This window comes from Dermacentor andersoni, chromosome 11 (assembly GCF_023375885.2).
Source record: "Dermacentor andersoni chromosome 11, qqDerAnde1_hic_scaffold, whole genome shotgun sequence".
NCBI classification, from domain to species: domain Eukaryota; kingdom Metazoa; phylum Arthropoda; class Arachnida; order Ixodida; family Ixodidae; genus Dermacentor; species Dermacentor andersoni.
This window is the reverse complement of record NC_092824.1, coordinates 75,307,644-75,331,472: the sequence shown is the minus strand read 5'-3', so window position 1 is coordinate 75,331,472 and position 23,829 is coordinate 75,307,644. Positions and strand designations below refer to the sequence as shown.

General features: G+C 43.0%; 1 long non-coding RNA gene across 1 annotated transcript; it reads left to right on the top strand.

Annotated features, from left to right (window-relative positions):
* The first annotated feature begins 571 nt into the window (after positions 1-571).
* Positions 572-8,842, top strand: LOC140214131 (uncharacterized). The gene is made up of 3 exons (XR_011891076.1): positions 572-649; positions 1,787-1,923; positions 7,005-8,842. It is a non-coding gene; the product is annotated as an uncharacterized lncRNA (long non-coding RNA).
* Positions 8,843-23,829: the final 14,987 nt, after the last annotated feature.

The window sequence follows — 23,829 nt, the reverse complement described above, 5'->3', positions numbered from 1 at the left end:
TCGCCCCCTCCCCACCCGGGGAAAAGGGACACTACGCCTCTACCTCAGTTGAAGAAACGATGATGAAACGTTAACGACAAGAACGGCAATTTCTAACGCGTTGTCTTATGGCCTCCGAGATTTGCGCGCAAAGCTGGCGCGCGCGAACCTGGGGGGGCCATAATTGGCTGCTTAATAGCATTAAAGGATAAAAAGATAATACCAAACGACACAGTAAAAATGCAAACAAAGAACTGATCTTCGCTATACTGTTTGGGGAAAAGAAAAAAAAAATTAGACAGCCGCAACACACGCCACTAAAGCCACCACCGCCGGCATAACGCGGAACCAACAGTTGGCAACATTCATTCGCGCTTCATTGTCCGCTTCGTCTCCGCAACGAGAGCCGCCATCCTTTCGCGCCGGCCGTATTGTCATAGTTTTGTTTTTCTGCAAGTCCGCGCACACAGCTCATCGGTAGCTGCACGGGTGCACGGCGTCGCATTGCGACCTGCGGCATTTTCTCGTGTTCGCGCAATCGGTGTGAAACATGTCGCATGTGAAATATTTGATAGAAGTGCCTCACGTTCAAGTCAAGCCGCCGTACGGGTGTATGGCTGTGCGCCCCGTTCTCGGAAGCGTCGACGGGTTTCCGGCATGCGGATTTCAGGTACGTGCAAATGCGTTTCGCCCTCCTATTGAGCTCCGGAGCAAAGCGTGCAGTATTTCATGTGAAAGATGCAGTGCCCGTCATCATGGTGTGAATTTCGAGCGGCAAACGAGAACTGTGGCACTTAGAGCACACCGCGGCTGCTAAGTCAGCGTTGAAATTGTTTTGCGTTACCGTAATATGTTGCTGTCTGTCTAATCTGCGGCTTGTGGACAGCTAGCCCATTGACTTTTGCTTGTGGCAGCGATAGGTATATAAATGGAAGCGGTAATAATTTTCGAGAGCAGACAGTTGTTTCGCGCGATGTTTGGTCGTGTTCATGGCGTTATGAAAGCTAGAAAACTAACTGGCTTGATCGTGCTTAGTTCCAACTCTAAGGGGCGTAACGTTGGCGCTGTATATGTTTGTTTTCCGTGCCGCGAGTACCACTTTCATGCTTTTGTTGTATGAGAGTGGTAGCTGCTGCATGCCGTCTGGGCAGAATACAATAAAAGCAATTTCCTCACTTTCATACGTATGCAATGTGACGTAACAAAATTTCCAGCGTTTTATTCGGAGCGTAAATGTCCAGTATAGTTTAGTAAGAAACTCAAATTCTGTCTTAGCTTAGTAGGCGTGAAACAAGTGAAACTCTCATTCCTTTTTGAATTGTTCGCCCAAGCCGCACCGCCCGCAGATGCGTCATCGGGTAATTGACAGTAGCTTCGCTACGTGAGTTGTTTTATGCGCCAATATTGCCCGGTTAAGTATCCTGTTAATTTATGCCGACGCTCGTTCATCTTGATTTTAAGCGATTACTATCCCCGAGTACCGGACGATGCCAAACTTGTTGTGAGGTGTAGCAAACGCGGGAAATTCAAAGTGGCGTGGCTGCAAGTTCCTGTTTTTACGTTTCTTGCATTCAAAGCCAACAGACACAGTATCACTGATTTATTTCCATTTCTGATGTACTTGATCAATCTAATGTGACAACTGCATTTGCTCTTTGTTCTCCATTTATGTGTATTCAGCTTGGCTGCCAGAAAATGCTTGAATTTTTTTCAGTATCCAAGTGACGAAATATTTCACTTACGGCCGTGTGTGAAACACGCAAGATGACAAAACTGATAGCAAAATGATGAGATGTTTCTTTTATAGCGTTTGGACTCGACTTTTGGTGAGGATGTCGATCGACCTTGGGCCTGGTGACAACACACCCGACATGGCCAAAGTGCAGCCTATCAGTTGAGTGCCCCCGAATGGACCATCAACATCGGAAAATGAAACAGAGCCAGGTAGGAGCAATTTTTACTTTGGAACAGAATACTGACAGCTTCCTCTTTTTTTAAGAACTAAATAACATATTTACAAACCCATCCTTTCTCTTTATGCAGCCTACATAGAATTGTTTTTTGCTTGTTATACAGATCTTCAGAAAGCAGTTCTTCTGAACCCTTTCTGCATGCACAAATAAATAAAGAGGAGTGCACTTTCTGAAGAAATTGATGCACTGAAATGTGCGTTCGACACGCAATGAGATGCAAAATAACTAATAACATTAAAGCGGTAAAAAAAAACAAGTTTGAAACATGTTCTAACATCATAACCCGCCTTGGCATACGGATCTAAATATAACAGCAACAGAGGCGCATGCAGACAAGTGTTTGTAAATGTTTGCAAGATATGTACGTTGTCTAAGAAATTGTTTTTACTTACTCGGAGCTTCTTGGTGCCGTGGCAGTGCAGTAAAAGCTCAAAACGATGCCCCTGCTCCTAATACAGCACCTTTAGATTTTAAAATTAAATTATGGGCTTTTACATTCCAAAGTCACAACCTGAAGTTTTGGGAACCTGGCCTTCTTTAATGTACACCCGAATCTAAGTGCATAAGCGTTATTGCATTTTACCCCCATTGGAGGGCAGCTGCCACGGCCTACATTGAAGTTAGGACCAGCATGACTGAGCAGCATGGCATCATAGTAAGTGGGCTATAACACCAGGTCAAAATGAGAAATACTGCTTAGAACTACCAACTTCTTGGCTCACAAGCACTTTGCACTAAGTTAAAGGAGTATGGAGTACTGACAGCGACCACTTATGTACCAATTTCTTTTTAGGCTGACTCTGTTATTAGGGTGCGAAGCTTCAATTAGTCAAAACCAGCCTAAATTACAGAACCAGCTCAAAACACGCACCATGTATAGCTGGATTTGGACATGAAAATGGAGTCAATTCATGTCGCTGAAAATGGAGGTGGCAGTCACACTATTTCATGCATTTTGCCTAAAACATAGTCAATAATAATTAATCAATTTCTAAAATATTCTTTTCAAAAAGTTTTTTTCAAGCATGAAAGGAGGAGCCAAATGGTGTTCAGGTGCACGAGTGGTTAGTTGCATGGCACTTTTCGCATGTATTCACTGGCTTCTTTCAAGCTTGAAAAAAAAACTTGTTGCACCTATTGAGCAGTAGAAAGCTGGATTGGTAATTTTTCAGGATGCTCTACAATTTTTGCACTGACACTCTTGCTTTGAATATAATATTTGAGCAGTTAAATAATCGTTAATAACTAATTACCTAACTAGGAAAAATGCAAGAATTGGTTTCACTTCCTCAAAACAATGGCAAACGACATTACCTTGGTGCTGTCCAGCTACGTGGCACTTTTACATATTTAAAGCTTGCACATGTCAGACAGACCACCTGGTAATTACAAGGCATATATAGCAGTGGCTAAGTTGTGTGAGCCAGCCATGTGTAGCGAATCATGCGAAACGGCCATGTTTCTTTGACTTAAGGGCATGATAAGATTTACATGCTCGACACCTTGTATCAGTGGGTTCTAGGCCTGTTCGTAGTTTAGCTGCTACATAAACAATATTTCTCCACGTGTAAGCTCATATGCATCTTTCAAGTATATTCCCTCATGTGTCCAAAATAAACCATCCTCGCGCTTCCTTCATTATGTCTTCATCTGCTGCTGTGCTAAATTTTTAACATGCAACTGCACAAATTTTCATCTAGTTTTCATATTTCCTCGTTGTTTGGTGGCTTTATTTCTGAACAAGTTGTTTTCGTTAAACCCTGTTGCACACAGCAGTACACAGCATTTCTGCCTAGAGTGGGAATTTTTTTCAGATTGACATTATTACACCTTGCCTGGGCAATGTAAGGCATTCTACATAACACGGCCCTGCAATAATGTTTTATATTGCATTCCAGCATCATGCAAAAGCTGTTTACTTACCAAATTAGAATATGTATAAGTGTTGGAAGTAACAGAACTGGAAGAAGCCAGCAGATAATGAGGCCAAGGAAAGCATACAGGAACATGTTTTAAGTTTTTTATATGAAGTATAGAAATGATAAATTCTAAGTAAATGAAAGTGTATTAAAAGATATCCACCTGTGGGTGAGGAACGGACCCATAACCTTCACATTACGCATGTGATATACTAACCACTGTGGTACTACGGCCGTGTTCGAGCGTCAACAATCTGAGGGGCCATTGTGGACGGTTGAATGCTGCCTCGGTGGCACAGTGGTTAGTGCATCGCATGCCTAATGCAAATGCTGTAGGTTCGTTCTCCCCCCATGCCTGTTTTCACCATTTTCATTTCCCTTTATCATTTCTACATTTAAATAGAAAATTACAAATAAGTTTCCACGTGCCTTCCCTGGCATCTTCCAGCTGTGATTCAGAAAAAGTTTGACCCTCAGTATCCTTTCTTCTCATTTGGAAGAACAGGAGCTTCATTTTAAAAATAATGAGTTCACTTTGTTCAGCATCTCAATGTGGTCTCAAATCTTATCACAGCATATGTATTACTAAGTGAAGTTTTTGTTAAGATGATGATATAGCATGGGACCTAATTAGTAGCCTTTGTGTTCAGATATATGACTAGTCTAATAGATAGGAGGATTTTAAGAAGCACTTCTAACATGGTCTGATCGTGTGTTTAAAAAAACTAATCTAGCATGATTTCAGGTATAACTGTTGCCCCTGAAAAATATTTGGATCATCTGCATTGGTATTGTTTTTAGAGAGCACAAATACTGCTTTGGTTGAAGTAGCCTCGTGGAACATGAAGCATCGCTTCTTGCTGAGTCAAGGAAATATCTGCATATCTGAGGTGCATGTGTCATATGCTCGAATGCTGTTTAAAGGCTGCTAATAAGAAAATTACTTCACTTGCCTTCCAGAGATTGCTTCAGTAGTCTATGCTACTCGATCATAAACAATTTACCAGAGTGAACATTCATCACAGTTGGCTTTGCAATGTTTATGCAAAATACCACAATTGCCTACTAGACATGTGACTGCACTAAAACTTGGAATTAATGACCAGTAATTTTTATGGGACAGCAAAACTTGTGTTTGTTACTCCAGAACAAAATGCCAGGCACTTCGGTTATTTCTGCCATAGAGTTTCTTACAGTAATTACTAGAGGGAACTCTGGAGCTCCAGTCGTACCACCATGGGAATGATGGGAAGCACATGGATTTGTCTGATATTCGTGCTTGTGAATTCAGACGTTCTTGTGGCTTCGTATATTATACGCTATATAAATCTTATTGTAAATTTCAGCGCAGTCTATACTCTTCGAAGTGCAGAAGACGGCGCCAACACGCACAATTGCTATTAATTGCAACGATTGAGCTTGTCCAGGTGGCCAAATCGAAAGGCGCCAAGCGTCTCAAGGCACTGGTATGCCCGCGATAACTTCATCAGGGCGTTGCACTCGCTTGTCGTTACATGCCTCCGTGGCTTAATGGTTTCAATATCAGACTTCTGCTCTAGAGTTCCTGTGTTTGAATCCTGTCGTCGGACTATTTTAATGTTTATTTATTTATTACACAGTATATCGTTCGAAATGACTAGTTTACAAAGTCACAAAGCCGCTTGAAGCCAAACAGACGAAGTTTAGGCAAATCCATGTACTTCCCATAATTTCCATGCTGGTACAGCCGTTCTTGTTTGATCTCCTGTAGACACTAATGTCAGAGTTCCCTCTAGTAATTATTGTATGAAACTGATTTCTGCACCTCACTCTTGCAGAAGCGGCACCACACCTGCTGCGTAAACATGCACTACCTTTCGTCCAAGTGCAGGGAATGCTGTGAACTCGCCCTATACAAAGCCTGCACTAAGTAAAACAAATCACAACGTGCAGTTGCTGTCACGTTGAACTGGTGGAATGAGTATTGAAATGCAGCACCTCCTGAACTAGTTCAGGAAGTGCAGGTTAATCAAGTGGAGATTATATAGTAACAGAAGTTGAGTGATTCTGCATTACATTCACGAAATATACTTCATGATACTTTTGCATTTATTTCCTCAGTTATTAAGAATCCATTTTGCATTGTTGGACAAAACTACAGAATGCCAACATATTTTCTAGCATTCACTGGTAGTAAACATGTCAAAACTTGTTCTAGTTTCTGGATTGCCGCTTCAACCGTTAACCCCCTAGTTAATTCCGGAAAAATGTACAAAATTTTCCAAATTTTTTACATACTCAATTTTTCGGTGTCATTCTCATTCTAAAAATAATTACTTCATTGGTCTCTGGTTAGAAATAACACAAAAATAAGAGCTGCTCTTGAGGGCAGCTTTCCCTCAATGCCGACTGTAACTCATCTTTGACAATAACAGCAGCATAACATCGGGCAGAAAGAGTGCGACTCGTCATTGGCGATATTGGTACTACCTGCAGTCACTAGTACAGCTTGGGATCAAGGGTTAAAGGTTGCGACTTCGTTGCTGCCCAATTTTAATTCTGCAGCTGTTACACTTGGGTGTATCGTGTGTATGTACGTGTGCATGCATTAAAATGACTTCACGCTAGAGCAAAGCAACTGTAGCGCAGAGAGGCATTAGTCATCTTTATATATTTGCTTTGTAAAGATGCGCTAAGTTTATCTTTTGCAATATAGACTTGGTGCTCTTTGGCCAAAGATGACCTTGTGCTACTAAAACCTATCAATTAGCTTTTTGCAGTAGCAGGTGCTTATTCCTTTTTCGGGATTGGTGTGTGAGTTTTAATTTGTTTTTCTTGAACTGTGCAATTCCCACTCAGAGGACTGCATGTCATCTGAGGTGTTCCTTTTTCAATCAAGAATGTTGAGGTTGTGTTTGTGAAACTCGATTTCTTGCCTCAAACGAGCTTGTACAAACTGACCAAGCTGATAATTCTACCTGCTTATATATGAAATATGTTGCGGTTATGAACCCTCATAATGAATGAAACATAGTATAAAAATTTTATCTATTAAAACAATTTAATGAAATTTTTCATGTTTTTCGCGTTCGTGTTCACTTCTCTACTCTCGTGTCCTGTCTGCATGCCTCACCTCTTTTTTACCACAATGCAGGGGGAAAAGGTTCCGGTAACACCATGCATTCAGTATGGTGGCCCAGACGTGTATGCAAGCAATCTCCTTCATGTGGACCAAGAACTACTCTGCAGTGTCTCGCAGACTTCCATGCGAAGTCCTCAACATTCTCGTCTCAGTGGAATGGCTGCTCATCTATCTGCGTGTCCATCACCAAGACGGCCAGTTGTAAAGCTCCTGTACCCGTTTAAGAAAGCTTAATGATTTTTTTATTTAGTTTTCACGGTTGGCCGTAGAATCTTAACATTTTTGATGTTTATAACATTTTTACCTGGCACAAGGTGGTGCAATAACTTTAAACCAGTGTAATGTATTTAAGTGATGCTCACTCTAATGCCTATCTGGTTTTGTTAGTGTTTAAGAAATTTGTATGTCTGATGAGGTAACAGCATTTGAATTTGTCATCGTGGTTCGTTTCAGTGAGCTGCTAGGAAAAAAGTTGCAAAACTTATCACACGCCAGTTGTAGCATTTTTGTTTTCATGACTATAGTATACACGTTTCAAAAGATGGAAAGTGGGGAAAAAAACCTGAAGAACATAATCATCCTAGGATTGTCATGTCCTTACAACTCTGCAATGATAATGCCTCATACATCTTGGGAGCACATTGGTCACAATGCCTACAGGTATACTTGATAAGAGAATAGCTTGCACCCAGATTTGCCACACAGTTGATGGCTGATGGCTTTTGTTTGTCGTCTTCATGTTACTACTATGTATTCAATATTCATTTAGATGTAAAGGACACTAGAGGCACTGAAGTACCAAATGGCACTTGCATTTCAGGGGACAAAGTGCCCAGCATGCCTGTCACAAAACTTGTTCTAGGGGCTACCTTGCCTCTATAGGTAAATGGATACCAGATGCTCTGTGTACAGCGTAATCGGTGTACTTGTCTGGAGTGCTTGAAAGATGTGCTACGGGCTGTACTGGCACTGTCTGAAGATAATGCATGGTTCTAGAAAGCCTGCAGCTGAGCATCTGCCACCATACTGAAGGAACTGTCCTAATTTTGTTGATGTTGAAATGTAGGAGCTGCAATGAATAGTTGTGAATGTGGCAGTGCTGCCAAACTAAAGCACAAATTACACACCTCGACTCACACAATGCACTCTGAAAGTTTTGCTACGTGGTATCTGTGTTTGCTGCCTGACCTTATGGCACGTTTACGAGCCATCGCAGGTGATTGCAGCTGCTGAGGCTTTATCAACTGGCAAGTTGAAAAAATAATGCTGTGCCACCAGTGTGGCTGCACATTCCGAGATGCAAGCTATCTTGAACCAGGTGTTCGGTAGACAGTACCTGTGCAGCCAAAACATGGTGTTTGAGCCCTATAGGCAACTACGTTCACAACTGCCCACAAGTGTTCTGTCGGAACAGAAAGTTGAGAACAAGCAGCATTTTTACCAGGGTTCAAACATTAGTGCAAGTCATTCTTTCACCAAGGCTGGTAATCATGCATATGTAATGAGAACAGGGCATTTGTTACACACAAGGGGTCATGTGTCAAGTTTAATTAGATCAGTAATCTATGAGATGGAATTATAAAAAGTACCTTTCGTTCCTCAGTGGTCTCTTGGAGAGATGACCATTTCCGGCAGTTTAGTTTTGCCTTATGTCTAGATTTGGTGTGCATATTGCAACTATAACAGTCAGTGCTCTGTCCTGCCCAGTTTTTATGCTGCTTTTGTGATATTTGCAGTATTTTGCAGTTCAGCTGCAAAATATTGTCTATAGTACTATATATTGTCTATGCAAGTATATGTCTTTACTATTACTAGTTTTCATGTTCAACTTTTGTGCAGTGCTCACTAGTTATTACTAGCCATGTTTTGTTCACACATGCTCTTGGATTGTTGTGCGAAGTGACACGGACACAGACTACAAGCAGACAGGACGAGCGCTAACTCTCAACTAAATATTTCTTGAAACGAAGAACATTATATATATATATATATATATATATATATATATATATATAAAGTGATTGCAGAAAACCGCAGCATAAGAACATGACAAGGTATGAAGAAATCAGTTAAACATATCAGGAAGCAGGGAAGTCAAAATAGGAAACAACAAAAAGACACTACTTCAGATTAACACACGTGTTGTGAAGATACTGAAATTCGCATTCTAACAGACCAAGATGCATGGCTAATGCAAGTCTCTCCTAATCTTTTAATGTGGAATGCCTTGATTATTTCCCGTGTGGTTTGACATTTGTCTCGAAAGAATTTTTGTGTCTTCAAACAAAGGTTTACAACCGCAATTGAAACGATGTGATGCTAGATGTGAAGCATTAGGGTTGTAAAGTGAATGTTTGTTTTCTTTTAGTCTAATATTAATGCACCTGCCGCTCTGTACAATGTAAGTCTTCCCTCACTTGAGAGGATACTGATAAACCATACCAGTGTTACGAGGCACAAAAAGGGACACATGTCTAACGCCGCAATTATCTTTTCTGTTTTGCCACCCTGTTCAAGTTTCCTATTTATCATAGGCACATGATAGACAACTTGCGGGGCCGAGAAAACTTTATCCACATCATATGTATTGGCCACGTTCCATACACCATCTGATAATCTATGTATATAGGGCACCACAACAAACCTTCTTTTTCTGTTTTTCTTGTTTCTTAGCCTGGCCTTTTACCCACTTTAAAAGCTTTTTGCAGGTTAGTGATAATAAATGCACAGGATAACTAGCCTTTTCGAGCCCATTTGTTGTGAAAAACTGTTTCATATTGTGTGGACATGACTAGCTTACTCAGCTCTTAAGTTTGCCATTACTAATGTCCACACAATATCAAACAAAGTTTTTCACAACAAATAGATAGAGAGGCATTCCACATTAAAAGATTGGGAGAGACTTGCGTTAGCCATGCCTCTTTGTCTCTGTTAGGATGCAAATTTCAGTATCTTCAGAACACGTGTGTTAATCTGAAGTAGTCTTTTTGTTGTTTCCTTTTTTACTTCCTTACTTCCTGATATGTTTAACTGATGTCTTCATACCTTGTCATGTTCTTACGCTGCGGTTTTTTGCAGTCACCTATATATATATGTTCTTCGTTTCAATAAAAATTTAGTTGAGAGTTAGCGCTCATCCTGGTCTGCTTCTAGTGTGTGTACGTGTCACTTCGCGCTACAATCCAAGATCATGTTACTGTACCAACTCGCCCAACTTTCTATCCTTGTGTTAACATAGACACACTCAGACTTGTTCTTACTTATGTGACCGGTTATTTTTGTACTTTATAATAAGATGCAGTGCTTTTCGAATGAAAACATCTGATAGTTCGTAGTGAGATTATTTAAAAAAAACTTTTCTGCTTGAAATTTATTTGAACAAGCCTGTGCCATTATTCGGTGCTTATGTCTTTGTATTGGTATGGTTTTACTCCTTATCTTCCTTTTTACTTTTAAAACGTGCAAACATTATTATGTAAGTATTTCTCTTTAATTAAATAATAAATACTTTTCTTATGACATTTCGTCAGAAATTTTACAATGATTTTGTTCAATTAGGTAAGCTTTAGACTAGCTGATTGTTATTCTGATAGCTTAACTTACTATGCCTGTGGGATATTCAATGCAAGCACATGGTAAAAAATAAACTAAATTGTTGGGTATAAGCAGGTCACTGGCAGTAAATGGAGCATACATATATTTCAGGAAATAGTGCATGCTTATATATTGAACAGCATGCACAGCTACACATGCTGTTTTGTTTGTAAATGCTGAAACAATATTCGAAGTGGAAGCGCTTTGTTGCACTTTGTTCTTTGGCTTTCAGTGCTACCTTTAAGTCATATATGTGAAAGTACTAGTAGAAGCATCCCGTGGAGATAAATGACAACTTTGATGAATAGAGGTATAAAATGTGTGCTTAAAACGGCAAAAAACTGCTTCACAGGCAAACGTATGCTTCTGTAGTACTGCACTTGTTACCGTCGCCAATCCATGCATTGCTTGCGCTCTATTGCATTCAATACGAGCTACGACAACGAGCTGTGGTGTCTTTCCCTCCTGGTCGAGTTGGTGGGAAAATTTTTGACCAAGTGGAGGTTTTTAATTATTTCTGAAATGCATGCAACTATGCTTTTGGCTGTGCGCTGTTTCCACGGAGTGATAAGTACTGGTGCACCAAGGTGCGGGAGATCCTGTGTCCTTTGTGCAGCGCGCGTTGTTATTGCGCTCTGCATCCTGCCGGCAGTGTACTATCACTGCAGAGGAAGATTACGAAAAGCATAGGATGTGTGCATTTCTGCGATCATGAAACTTAAATTTTTTGCCTGAAAGGGTCGCACGTTATGCTACCACATGACGGACCAGAAGCGCAATATGACGACGCCTCACAGATTCTGGCTCATACTGAACAAGGTAGTACCATAGCTAAGGCTAGGCAGCATTCACAACAGCTAGTCTGCCCATTAACTACATGGCTGTAGTGAACGCTAAAATACTTGCAGGGATAACACCCTTTCGGAAGGGGGTTGTCCATGCTACACCCATATTGAAAGGGTGGTGTCTGTGTTACACCCCATATAGAAAGGGTGTCGTTTGTTTTACACCCATAGGCAAGGTGACGTCATATTAACACCCCTTCCTTTGTGGGGTGTTAATTTGCATCCCTTTGCTTGGGGTGTAGCAATACACCCAAAAAGGGTGTCACCCATGGGACAAGTCATTTACACCCTTAAGGGTGTTAAAATTTTTAGAGTGTAGTTAGAAAGCAGAAACCTCGATGGAAAATATTGTGCGTGAATATCAGAAGGGCCTGATGCTTTATTGCGGATTTTGATAAAGTTACAGATCACTTGCTTATTACGAAACGTCTGTCTCATTCTAAAGAAAATATTTTAGCAAGTTTGTATAAAGGAAGAGCGCTGACGTTCGCGCCGAAGAGAAAAAAGTGTGAGAAATGCCTTAGGAAGAGGCAATACATATAACACCATTGTGGCACGTTTTCTGTAATGATTTCGTAAGGCCTGCACACAAGGGAGGTGAGCAAAAGAAACATTTTTTTAGATAAATGATGATCTGGTAACTCTGCTTAAACGTTTATAACCTGGTTGGTTTCCACTTATTGTTACCTGAATCGTGAATTGTGCAAGCGCTAAGCGCTAAGCGTGTTTTAAAAGAAACATTCCCGACTATTTTATTATCATAATTTCCTTTTTCTCCAGCAAGCCCTTGTGCAGAAGCGACAATGTTAAAACGGAAGTCAGCTTCAGTTCAGAGTTAGTTCGAGTATATAGGTATAGGCAGTACTCTCCTAGGTGAATAAACAGAGAGAAAGGATGTATAGTAAGACATGTGGGTTAACCTGCGTTGGACATGGTTGGCTATTCTGCATTGAGAGAAGTGGGGAAAGGAATATCAAAAGAAAGTAATCAAAACAAGAAAAGGAAATACGAATGAAAGCGCATACAGAATTCAGCGGTAGCTATGGTAAAAGACAGCGTTCTTTAAATGGATTAAGTAAACTTATGGAGAAGTCTCGCAACATTCCTTTAAAACGTGAGTGGTCTTAATTTCAATTCTTTATGCCATTGAGGATCACATGCATAGGGGTGCTGCTTTGGGGCTTTCTCTCAGTAATGCTTAAAAGCAACGCCCAGTCGTGCTAAGTGTCTCACGGCGTTAAGTAACCTTTAAATTGTCATCTTACACCTTCTGAAGTGCATGGAAGTTTAGGGCGTCATGTTGCAAGTACCTGTTGTCTACATATATCTTGAGCACATGACTAAATATTAGCGTCTGTTTCATGTGGGCGAAAATGAACGCCGAGTTCTAATACAGACTCGTCATGCTCATCTTGCGATTTCACTGTATTCGCCCAAATTCACGAAATCAGGAGCAGGAGTCCCAAGAAGGAGCTCACTATAATGAATGGGAGGGACTCAATGCTTATGCCTAAATATGCATTCAAACCAGCGAGTAAGCACGATGAAGCTGCTCACAGAGGGGTGATCACAACTGCTCGCTTTGGCCGAAAAGCGATCGTTTAGGCTCATTCTCCCACTGCCTGCCTTATTTTTCTTTTTTCTTACTTCGCGACTGCTGTTGAGACGATCAATCATGCAGTGGAAAGACATCAGAATACGCAGCCCGCTATTTTACATGGGGATGGTGGTGCGCGCAGACGCGAACGGTAAGCATCACGTGACGTTTCGGTGTTGATAGGGGCAGCTGATCGCGACTAAATGCAGCTGTGAGAACCGGTCGTCGGCCGCTTCTGAGCCGCCAGACACGGTCCTCCACAACATCGCAGTCCCTTGCTTGTGTGAATGTGCCTTAATCATTGTAACATGCGCGCCACGGCAAACCTGCAGCTATTTGAAGCGGCTCGGCATCTTTAACTGCGCCGATACCAAGCATATTGAACCCTCGTGTAGATAGGCGGCGTTTCCATGTAATTTCCTGAATCCAGATGCAGTGTTGAGCGGGGGAATGGCCTGAAATGTTGCGGTATGCCTTGAATTTCCTAAGCACCCCAACACTATACTTCGCTGGTTCAGAGTAACTTGACATCAATGAAAAAAAAAAACAATACAACAGCAATTAAAACGGCAAGGTGCAACTGGTCAGATGGAACCAGTTTATTATATTGTTCGCTCTACCCCTTATCACATCTTTTGCCAAACATAATACGGTGTTGCAGATTTTAAAAGTGAAGCTTTTCTTTGCGAACCTCGCCGGGCTTTTGCAACCGTGGGTGCTGCATGGCTGTTCGCTTGCCGAACAGGCCAACCGATCACAGTGGAGGAAGCGTGAGATGTCACCGCCGCTGGCTTCCTTGCATTACCACCAGATGGCGCTTGTCTCTGTGCATCCTAGAGCTCCCCGTTCCAAAGACGACGCTCATAACATCAATACATCCATCCATCCATTCACCCATCCGAGATGGTGATGTTTGTGGAGGATGGACGTGTTTTTCCAGGACTACGTGGCGGCGATAAAAACGTGAGTTTTTTGTGCATGCTTTGAGGTTGCTTCTGTTTTTTTATTTGCGTATTTTTTTAGCCTTTAAATAGTAATTTGTTTGCTTTTTTTCCTTTTTTTCGTGTGCGCGGATGTGCTTCGAGTATATTTGTCATTGCAGGATACCCAGAGCGTCCTTTCATGTCACGTGATTCATCACGTGCGATCGTGTGGGACGTTAAATCTTTATAGCCTTTAAATAGTAGTTTGGAAGTGGCAAGACCATTTACATTAGACATTAGTGGTTTCAGTGTATGTGAATTGGTATCAGGAATATTGCTTTGGTAGGACAGTAAGCGCCTGGCCGTGTGGTGGTACACGTTCGAACACATGTCATAGCTTAAGTCGATGTGGCATTTTTTGACGAGGTTTGCAATGTGGGCTTGTTGGTAATGCAGCTTGAAGGAGTGCACGGTAGTGCGATTAAAAGACGGGACAAAAGAAGACGCACAGGGACACACACAGCGCTATGTGTGTCCCTGCGTCTGCGTTTGTCCCGTCTTTTAATCGCCCTACCGTACACCCCTTCAAGAGGCATTTACTGCTTTTAAAACATTGGTTATAATTACTTTACGGCCTTTTAAGGATTTAGATACTGTGTGCATCGGCCTTTCCTAAAAGGCAGGTGCACCGGAAGCTTCGGTGTTTGCATTAGAAAAAAGCTAAGTGCAACACATGGCAAGAAAAGCGGTAAAGCGTGTAGTGTGCGGGGGTCCTTCAAAATAGACGACGGGAAGGATGAGAAGGAAGAGAGCATTGAGTCAATCGGCAGACACTGTGATATCGATGCTAGGCTAAAGAAAGTGGTGGATTTCCAGGATGAGCTTGTGAAATAGTTGGAAGAGCTCAAAAATGAGCTGAATATGGAACATGATGCACGGAAGGCAGTGGAAAAGAGACTTCAAGCCGCCAAGGAGGGGCTGAACAGAGCCGCCATCATGATCGAGAATGGTCACGACGATCGAACGCCGTCTCCCGACGTTACAGGACAGGGAGTTTCAACAATGCACCTGGAAGGCTTGCAACGCAGGGTGGGGCACCTACGTTGAAGCGGCCACAACGGAAAAGCAGGAACGCCGGGGTCAATGCCTCTTGTCAAGCCCATATCACGCAGAAAAGGATGACCAAGGGACTCAGAGAGGGGTCTCGCCAGTAGGAGATAGTGAAAGGGTTGTAATCGTTGGCGAATCAAACTTGGCTAGGTGTTCAGAGGCAATTGTGGAGAGGGTGAAAGGCGAAAAAAGGGTGGCGGTAGGTATATTTCCAGGGCGGACATTGGGTTTTGTCATGCATGGAGCGAGCCAAAAGAAAAGTTTGCGGAAAATGCCCACGTACCCAACCTTGTCCGAGTAGCAGGTGGGCTAAATAACGTGCTAAACAGAAAAGGGGTAAGACTAGCTCAGCGCTTGGCGAAGGGGTAGACAACTTGCGCGAGATGTACCCTCAAGCGCAGATCGTGGTGTTCACGGTGCCGGAGGTGCCTGTACGTGACAGTCACGTACAAAGAGCCGTTGTGGCTGCTAATGAGGCTATATAGACAATGAGCCTAGAAAAAGGTTTCGTGGGTGCACAAGCAAACAGGGAAGTGAGAAGCGTGGTGGTTTTGAACGAGACGGGATCCACTTCAATAACAGGCTTGGACGAGAAGTGGGATGTTGACTTGCTGGTCTCCCGGTTGCATTTTTGGACGCCCCCGGGTGCTCAGGAGGCCATTGTAGGTAGCAATGAAGAAGAAGGTCCCCTAGGGGAACCTCAGAATAACATCGCCGTTAATAACAGAAAAAGGAGGAAAACAAAAAAGAGAGTTCGCCATGCAATAGCCTACATAAACTAGCAGGGCGGCTGAAGAAAGAGAAAGTTGGTAGAGATTGAGGAGTAGGTAAATAGAGAACGAGAAGCCTGTACGCTGTTACAGAAACACACTTCCTTGCCAGGAAAGAGCCGCCAGTGAATGAGAATTATGTTTTTGAGGGGTGCAATAGAACTGAATCTGAAAGAAATGGTGGGAGTCAGAATGCCCATCCATCATGGAGCCAAATGCAAAGAGTAAATTCAATGTGTCAAGCTCATCTCTGGTTATCATGCCCAATGAGTGGACGGAAAACTTGGCTAGGCGTAACGCAATTGTGGACCGGAAAGAATCGCAGAGAGAAGAATCAAGAGTTAGTGGAAAGCCTAAGTGCTGATTTTAAGTGTTTCAGAAATGATGCCGAAATTGTCCTATTAGGTGACATGAATTGCCACATAGAAGATTTATATGACTGCCCAAACAACAACTACAAGTCAATGCTAGACCTTTGTGAGCAAAATAACCTCGTTATCCTGAATACAGGGCCTAAGAGTGATGGGCAGACCATGTGGGAAGTGGGAAACTGGCAATCAACCACTGATTACTGTCTGGTTACAGAAGGAATTCATGATAAGTTGAGAGAAATGGCCATTGATGGGGAAGGATATAGCAGCATAGGGAGTGACCATAAACGCATCATTTTGAAAATGGGATATGTAGTTGGGAAAGAGAGCAAGGAGTGCAAAATGGCCTGTCCAAACTTGAAGGCTGGAAAACTGACAAATATAGTCATAAGAGGCCAGGAATAACTTGGGGAATGTCCGAGGAAAGAGTGGGAATATAGTCGGCTTCTAAGTGAAGTTACGACAGAAATACGGAAAGAGAAGCGACATGCTTGTTGGAAAGCAAAAAAGAAACTGGAATGCTGGTGGAATAGCGAAATACAAAAATCGATTGCCGAACGACAGAAAGCATTACGAGAACACATGCAGGCAAAAAAGAGCGCAGTTACCACAGGACGAAGTAGCCAGAAAAGCGGAAATAAACCGGGAGGAAAAATCTATGGTTGAAATACTCGTTCAAGAAATATAAATGGTGAAAGGGAACGTTGGTTGTCAGAAATACGTGAGAAATAGAAAGTCGCACCCAGAATATTTTGGAACTGCGTAAACTTATTAAACAGGAAGTCTGGAACGACAAAATATATCCTAGACGAAAAGAGAAACAAACTAAAAGGGCACGCGGCATTAAATACATCCTAAAAATAACAGCCGAAGCTCTTCAAGGCAATGACGAGGTTGTATTTGAGGAGAAAAAGAGCATGAAAGAGAACCATGTGCAAAAGGAGCTGGTGCTGACAAGTTTCAACTAAAAAAAATCCGAACAGAAAATTCCTAAGCGCACAGCCACAATGTTAGACGAGGTTCCCGTTAAGCGAACTAATGAACTAGGATCCAAAATTAAGGAAGCTCGGTTGAAAACAGTAGAAAAGAACCTTAAAAAATAGACGAATACCACACAGTTGGCGATAAGGCAGAATGAATTGAATTCATAAAGGTATGGGGGAAAAGGGTAAGATTCACTAATATAGACCGTTGAACATTACACCGGTAATATACGGGTTAGCAATGCAGGTGATTAAATTAAAGCTGGACGCACGCGCAGAGCGTAATGACATATTGAGACAACTTCGAATGGCTTCAAAATCGGTAGGCGTCAGAATGATAACTTATTTGCCCCTACTGAGAGTATTGAAATATCCAGAGTAGAAAGAAGACCTTTGTATGTGGCTTATTTAGACATTAAAGGAGAGTATGACAATGTAGACGGTAACATTTTGTGGGGTATTCTGGAAGGGCAAGAGTTGGGTGAGGATTGCCTACAGCTTTTGCGAGAGATTTACCCAGAAAATACCGTTTTCGTTGAATGGGAAGGGACGAGGAGCGAGGCGAAAGTTGATATCAACAAGGGACTGAGGCAGGGGTGCCTCCTATCCCCACTCCTGTTTATGATGTTCATGGTGAGGATGGAAAGGGCACTAGAGGGAAGTAATATCGGGTTTAACCTCTGATACAAACAGGTGGGAACAGTAGTAGAGCAGCGGATCCATCTATCCAGCGTGGGTTACGCGTACGCGTATATATGACTGCTATTCACTTCTACAGCGCAGCTGTTTATGGCTATGGTTCCGTGCATAATTCGTGCGCGTCAACAAATCTGTGCTAGCAAAAACTATCACAAGCAGCAATGGCTCGTGCCACTGCTCGCGGATTCTTCGTCGTCGTCTTCTTCCACAGCTGGTTCCGATGCTGCTCATCATGCTAGCCTTCCCATACTGCCCTTCCCTCTGCGAAGGCGCTGACGGCACCAGCCCACTGCTAGTCTGGGTGGTAATTTACGCTCCAAGTTCTATGCCTCAATATATCGCGAATTTAAAACACGAATTTATATAACGAATGTGTAACGAGAATGAACGCAGATGTATAAAAATAAATGTGTGCGCGTACCTTTCTTCACGATGACTACCGATCAAGACAATGTGCTCATACCTTTGTTCCAAATTCTGTGTCACCTCTTTGTCGTGTGCTACAGAGCTTTGCTGGTCATCCGCGTTCACAAAATGGAATGGCTCATTATTTTTTCCTGCGGATTGCGCGTTACATGTTTTAGAAATGCTTTGATAGTGTATGTGTTGCCGTTTTTCTAGAGCTAATTTTTATTTTGGGCTTTATGGCCGCTTTTTGTTCTTTATAAAGCTTTAACTGCCATTAAGAGAGATGGTAAGCCACTGCAAGCAAATGCAGTCTTTATTATTTCAAGCAGTTTGCTAATGCACAATTCACACTATTCATTTTCCCCCTTCTTCTCCTCCCAACTTTGGGGTCACTCGACTCGCGCTCAGGCGGCGGCCGCATGCGTCGCTGTTTCATCCTTCTCGCCCGTCACTCCGCCTCTCGGTTGCCAGACGATACCGGTACATCCATAGCGCACGCAGAGCCGGTAGCTACTGCCAGAGGAGGTAAACCTAGCGCGCCTCCAGCTACCGTCCTCCTCCGCAGTGCTCCGCCTCCTTCCTTCTCCTCCTCCGCCGCGTGCTCTACCTCTCCTCCTCCGGCGCTCGCTTTCTCCTGGAAGCGCGGCGGCCTCCGGTTTAATCTCGCCGATTTTAGTGACGGGGCAGGGCGCTTGCACGCATAAAAGGTTTTCTTCGACGTATCAATGCATCTTTTGTGCGCGCACGCTGCTTTGACCTGGTGAGCATACGCGGTTCTGAGACGTCGCGTGAGAGAGAGGTGAGGTGGGCGCAGCCTTAAAAAAAATTTAAACGATAACGTGGGGCTCACGGCGAAATATGCACAGCATCATAACTTATTTTTTTCTTTTGTTTGGGGAAATCATGCTTAATCAGTGGGTACGTGTTAGATCAGATTGGGTTGTATTGCGGCTTTCGCGATGTCGCGTGAAAGAGAGCTGAAGTGGTGGTGGCCTGAAACATTTTTAACCGATTGTAAAGGGCCAGTGGCAGAATTGGAATAGATACAGATTGGAACAATTTTCTTTTGGTTAGAGCCAGGCTTGGTATTCTTTCGCGTCAAAATTGGTGTTTTTTTAGACCTTTCTCTCATTAGTAAGAAGAAAAAGGTCCCTGTGCTTTCAAATGCTTAGACATATTGGCGTTTATAACTCATCATCATCATCATCATCATCATCATCATCATCATCATCCCCTCCACCACCATCATCATCATCATCAGCCTGGCTACGCCCACTGCAGGGCAAAGGCCTCTCCAATACTTCTCCAACTACCCCGGTCATGTGCTGATTGTGGCCATGTTGTCCCTGCAAACTTCTTAATCTCATCAGCCCACCTAACTTTCTGCCGTTCCCTGCTACGCTTCCCTTCTCTAGGAATCCAGTCCATAACCCTTAATGACCATCAGTTATCTTCCCTCCCCATTGCATGCCCTGCCCATGCCCATTTCTTTTTCTTGATTTGAACTAAGGTGTCATTAGTTCGCATTTGTTCTCTCCCCCAATCTGCTCTCTTCTTGTCGTCCTTTAACGTTACACCCATCATTCTTCTTTCCATTATTTCCATTTCCCTTTATTTTTTCCAGTTTATAACTCATAGTCCCATTATTCCCACGAGCATTTCCTCTCCAATCTTAGCCGATACAGATTAATCAGACAATATTACATCGACTAAGCTCCAAGCCGTTTTCCTACCTTCTTATGTCTCTTCTTTTTTTTGAGCTGTTCTTAACACACGCACGAACACTGTATGGACGTTCAAATAAAGTTCGTACGCCGCCCACGCGTGAAGATTTTGGAGCGTGCAGGTATCTCCTTGGGAACAATGTCAACATCTTCCAGAGGAGCAAACAATAACTACAGGAAAGAGCAACGCAAGTACTTATGAAGTGGCATCTTCTTTAGAAAGGCCACTCGTGCAAGACAATCGGGTTCACATTCCCTAACAATCAACTGAAGTGCAAAATTAAGAATTGAGGACGGAGAAAGTGTGCTGTGTTTGCACAACGGGCTAAGAACCGCACACGTTAAGTTGCGTGCCTTGCTCACGGCAGAAAACTCGTTTTCATAATGGGGTGAAGCATCGCACGCGCTTCATAATTTTTCCTTAAGGATCAAATTTTGTCCAATATCCTAATGGCTAGAATGAAGTATTAGGTTCTTTCTCCGAAAAAGCTATGTAGTGGTTTCTTGTCGCGCACGAAAAAAATGTACCTTGATAATGCTAAGCGCTGAGCTCAGCCTGTATCATACTAAACTCTCTATGCTGCAACGGGGACACTAGAACCGTATTCTAAAGGCGGCGCCACGTGCAATACGCGAGACTAGATTTGACAGCAGCTGCAGCCACGCAATAAGTACCTCATTAGTACCATAATGCAAGCGTGAGCTGGGAAATATTGTGATTAAGTAAAACTCGTTTTTCTTTACCTAATAACAGCTTTGCAAATACGACACCGGAATTTAAGTAGAGAACTTTAAGAAAAAAGAGAAAGAAGAAAATCATGCATATGCCACACACAGTGAGAATTGCGCACGAGCTCCTGTAGCGCCCATTGTGCCACCATGGCTCAGTGGGAGAGTGTGCGTATTGCCACTCCCGGTGCTCACACTGTTTCCGTTCTCTTTCCAGTGAAGCTACACCACACTGCTGACGCGGCCTACTGACGTCATGGATTGCACCAACAAATCGGTACCGCATCTAATTCCCCGTGATCTTTCACAGTCAGTCGGGAATACCATTCTAACTCCAGGCGTGAAGTTGCGGGAGCTCAGCAGAAGGCAACCGGCCAATGAACATTTGTGTATTACTGCATGGTTTCCAGCCTGCTAAGGCCGTGAACTTCGTCACGCCACGAGCGAAAGGAATAAGGGATTCAAGAGGCTAAAATTTTGCGTTATTTACAATGAAATCAAGAATACCAACAATAAAGACCGCGAAGGAATACCGCCCCAAACGACATCGATCGACTGAGACTTAGCTTTGGCAATATAAGGAACATCGATGATGTAAACAGAGTGGGCACTCGAGATTACGATTAGGTTGGCAAAATGCCACAAGAGAACATTATTTTGCATTTTCTGCCGTTACACTTCATACACATAAAATGCCAGTTGGCACCGTATTCCCTAACTTACGCAATCAGCGTCTCTTCTTCGATCATCATAATCATCATCATCGTCGTATTTGATGTTCACTGCAGGACAATGGTCTCTTTCAGACATTTCCAATGTTGCTCGACCGACAAACCAGAGGCACGCTCGAACAACGTCTGTTTGAAAGCTTCGACAGCCCCTCGTCCCAATAGCAGCGCCAGGGAACACACTCGCACACTCTGGGCTGACCCCTAAAATAATAAATTCATGGCGCGGCAGCCATTTTGGTGCACGCAGTGGCTCCACTCAGAACGAGGGGCCCACAGGAAGAAGAAAAGGAACTTTAGTCTAGTATAGTGTGAACAGCGCATGAGGCTACACCTCAACGAGCGCAAGAGCCAACACGTTGTCTCTTGCGCTGCGCAAGCTCAATATCAATTAACAACGGGCTCCGTCAGCCGCGCGCCTGGCTACGTTTCACAGGTGCTGCGAACGACCTGAAGTCCTAACCACGCAGAACCATAGGAGACCCTGTAAAAGGCTGTACTTTTATCCTGTCGCCATTTGTGTAGGCGCTTGCGCTCGTGCTTCGTGGTCCTCAAGTTAGGTATACCTGGTAAACCACTCCACCTAATCATGGTTCCAGTTCCAGTTGTGTAGAAGAATGTTCCACGTGTTAGGTGCAAATATGTAAATCCTTGCCCCGGATAAAAGTGGCCGTTTCACTGGGACGTAGTCCCGCAATGTCATTGCTACGCGACCTTAAATATAGGCCTACAAATTTATGGAACGCCATTCCACATATTTTGCGATTTTATGCGAAAGGCGGTTGCGTTCAGATAAGTGAAAAACATTTGCTAAAACTTTCCTCTTATATATGGTACTTGAGTGCAATGAGATAAAGTCTGTACCAATGTGCAATGACCAAGCAGCATTTAGTAAGGGAGCTGGACATCCACTTTTCATCAGCAATTCCAATTCCTCTAGGACAAAGCAATACATTTTCTGATGGTATGTTTTCTGTTGGAATGTATTTGTGTATAGACGTGGCCAGTACACAGATTCGTGTTGAATAGGCCAGTCATGAGAGGAGTCGTAGTGAATACACACTCTTACAGTCCACTTACGAAATTCAAAGCGAAATGGCTACAATAATTGCTTCGTTACTTTTTCTCCTCAGTGCGTCTTGTTTCGTGCCTCAATGGCCTGCGGTCTGTCCCAGCCAAAGCATAAAATAATGGGATGCGGAAACTTTTAAGTACAAACGACAACTAGCTTCTTTGGAAAGTATTGAGTAATCCCAGAGAAAGTAGAGGCTTAAACTTTGTAAATTATAAGGATTGTCTGAATTTCAGCACGTTCTATATATCGACGCTCTTAGCGCCGCACTTTAGCGGCAATTTTGATGTGGTTCTCTGAAAACAATGGAGAAATCTCTGGCTTTGCAATATCCGTTCAAAATTTGCCTTTTAAAGAGTGACGCAATCGCCTTTAGCGCATACAACCAAAGTTTCGCGTTTAGCTTGACTTTTTTTTTTTGTTTTTAGGAAGCCTTATTTTTGGAAAGGCTAACTTCGAATTAACGGCAGGCTTTTAGTAAGTACGCATTTTAGCGAAAAGTGATAAGCCGCATCAGAAGAACGGAGTGGTTGCTGCGGTGAACTGTAAAAATCAGCAGACGCCAGCCTGTAATGCCTAGAAAAGTAGCCGATCATCTGTTGCTAAGAGCTTCGTTACGCCACTCGAGCAAATATTTGAACAGCTGTCGGCGTGTTTCAGCACAGATTACACGAAGGTTTTATCCGGCGTTTGCGGTAAGCTGCTGAATTAATGACTTGCAAATTGATGCGTGTTTTAAAACAAGAGCGCGCACACGCGCTTAGGAATGGCAAATACGTTTGCGAAACGTTACATCACGCGTCGTGTATATTATCCTTTGAACACTGCACTTTGCGCGGCCTAAACTTGCTGGTTTCCGTGATGACGAAAAGATAGCAAGAGGCTAGACGCTCTCTAAGTTACTTGCCGGTTCGCGATTCTTCACGCTTAGTTTACTGTTAAGATTACTTGAGGTTTCAATAAAAGCACAAGCAAGGAACTTTGCTATTTTTGGCGGAATTTAATCGGGGTCTCACGGCAAGTGCAGCCTATAACGCCTGGATTGTGTGATAGACCACACTTCTCGTAAAAGTAACTGCGACTCACAAAATTTCCTCCAAATACTACACGAAAGAAAATGACCCGAATGAAACCTTCAGCATTCTCACGAAAACACATCTCGCAGAGTTTGGCAACGCAGTTAGTTGGGAGACTTTGACGAGCATTATAAATGCGTGAACAGTACATCACGTACGCGCACACACACAGGCGCACACACACACACACACACACACACACACACAC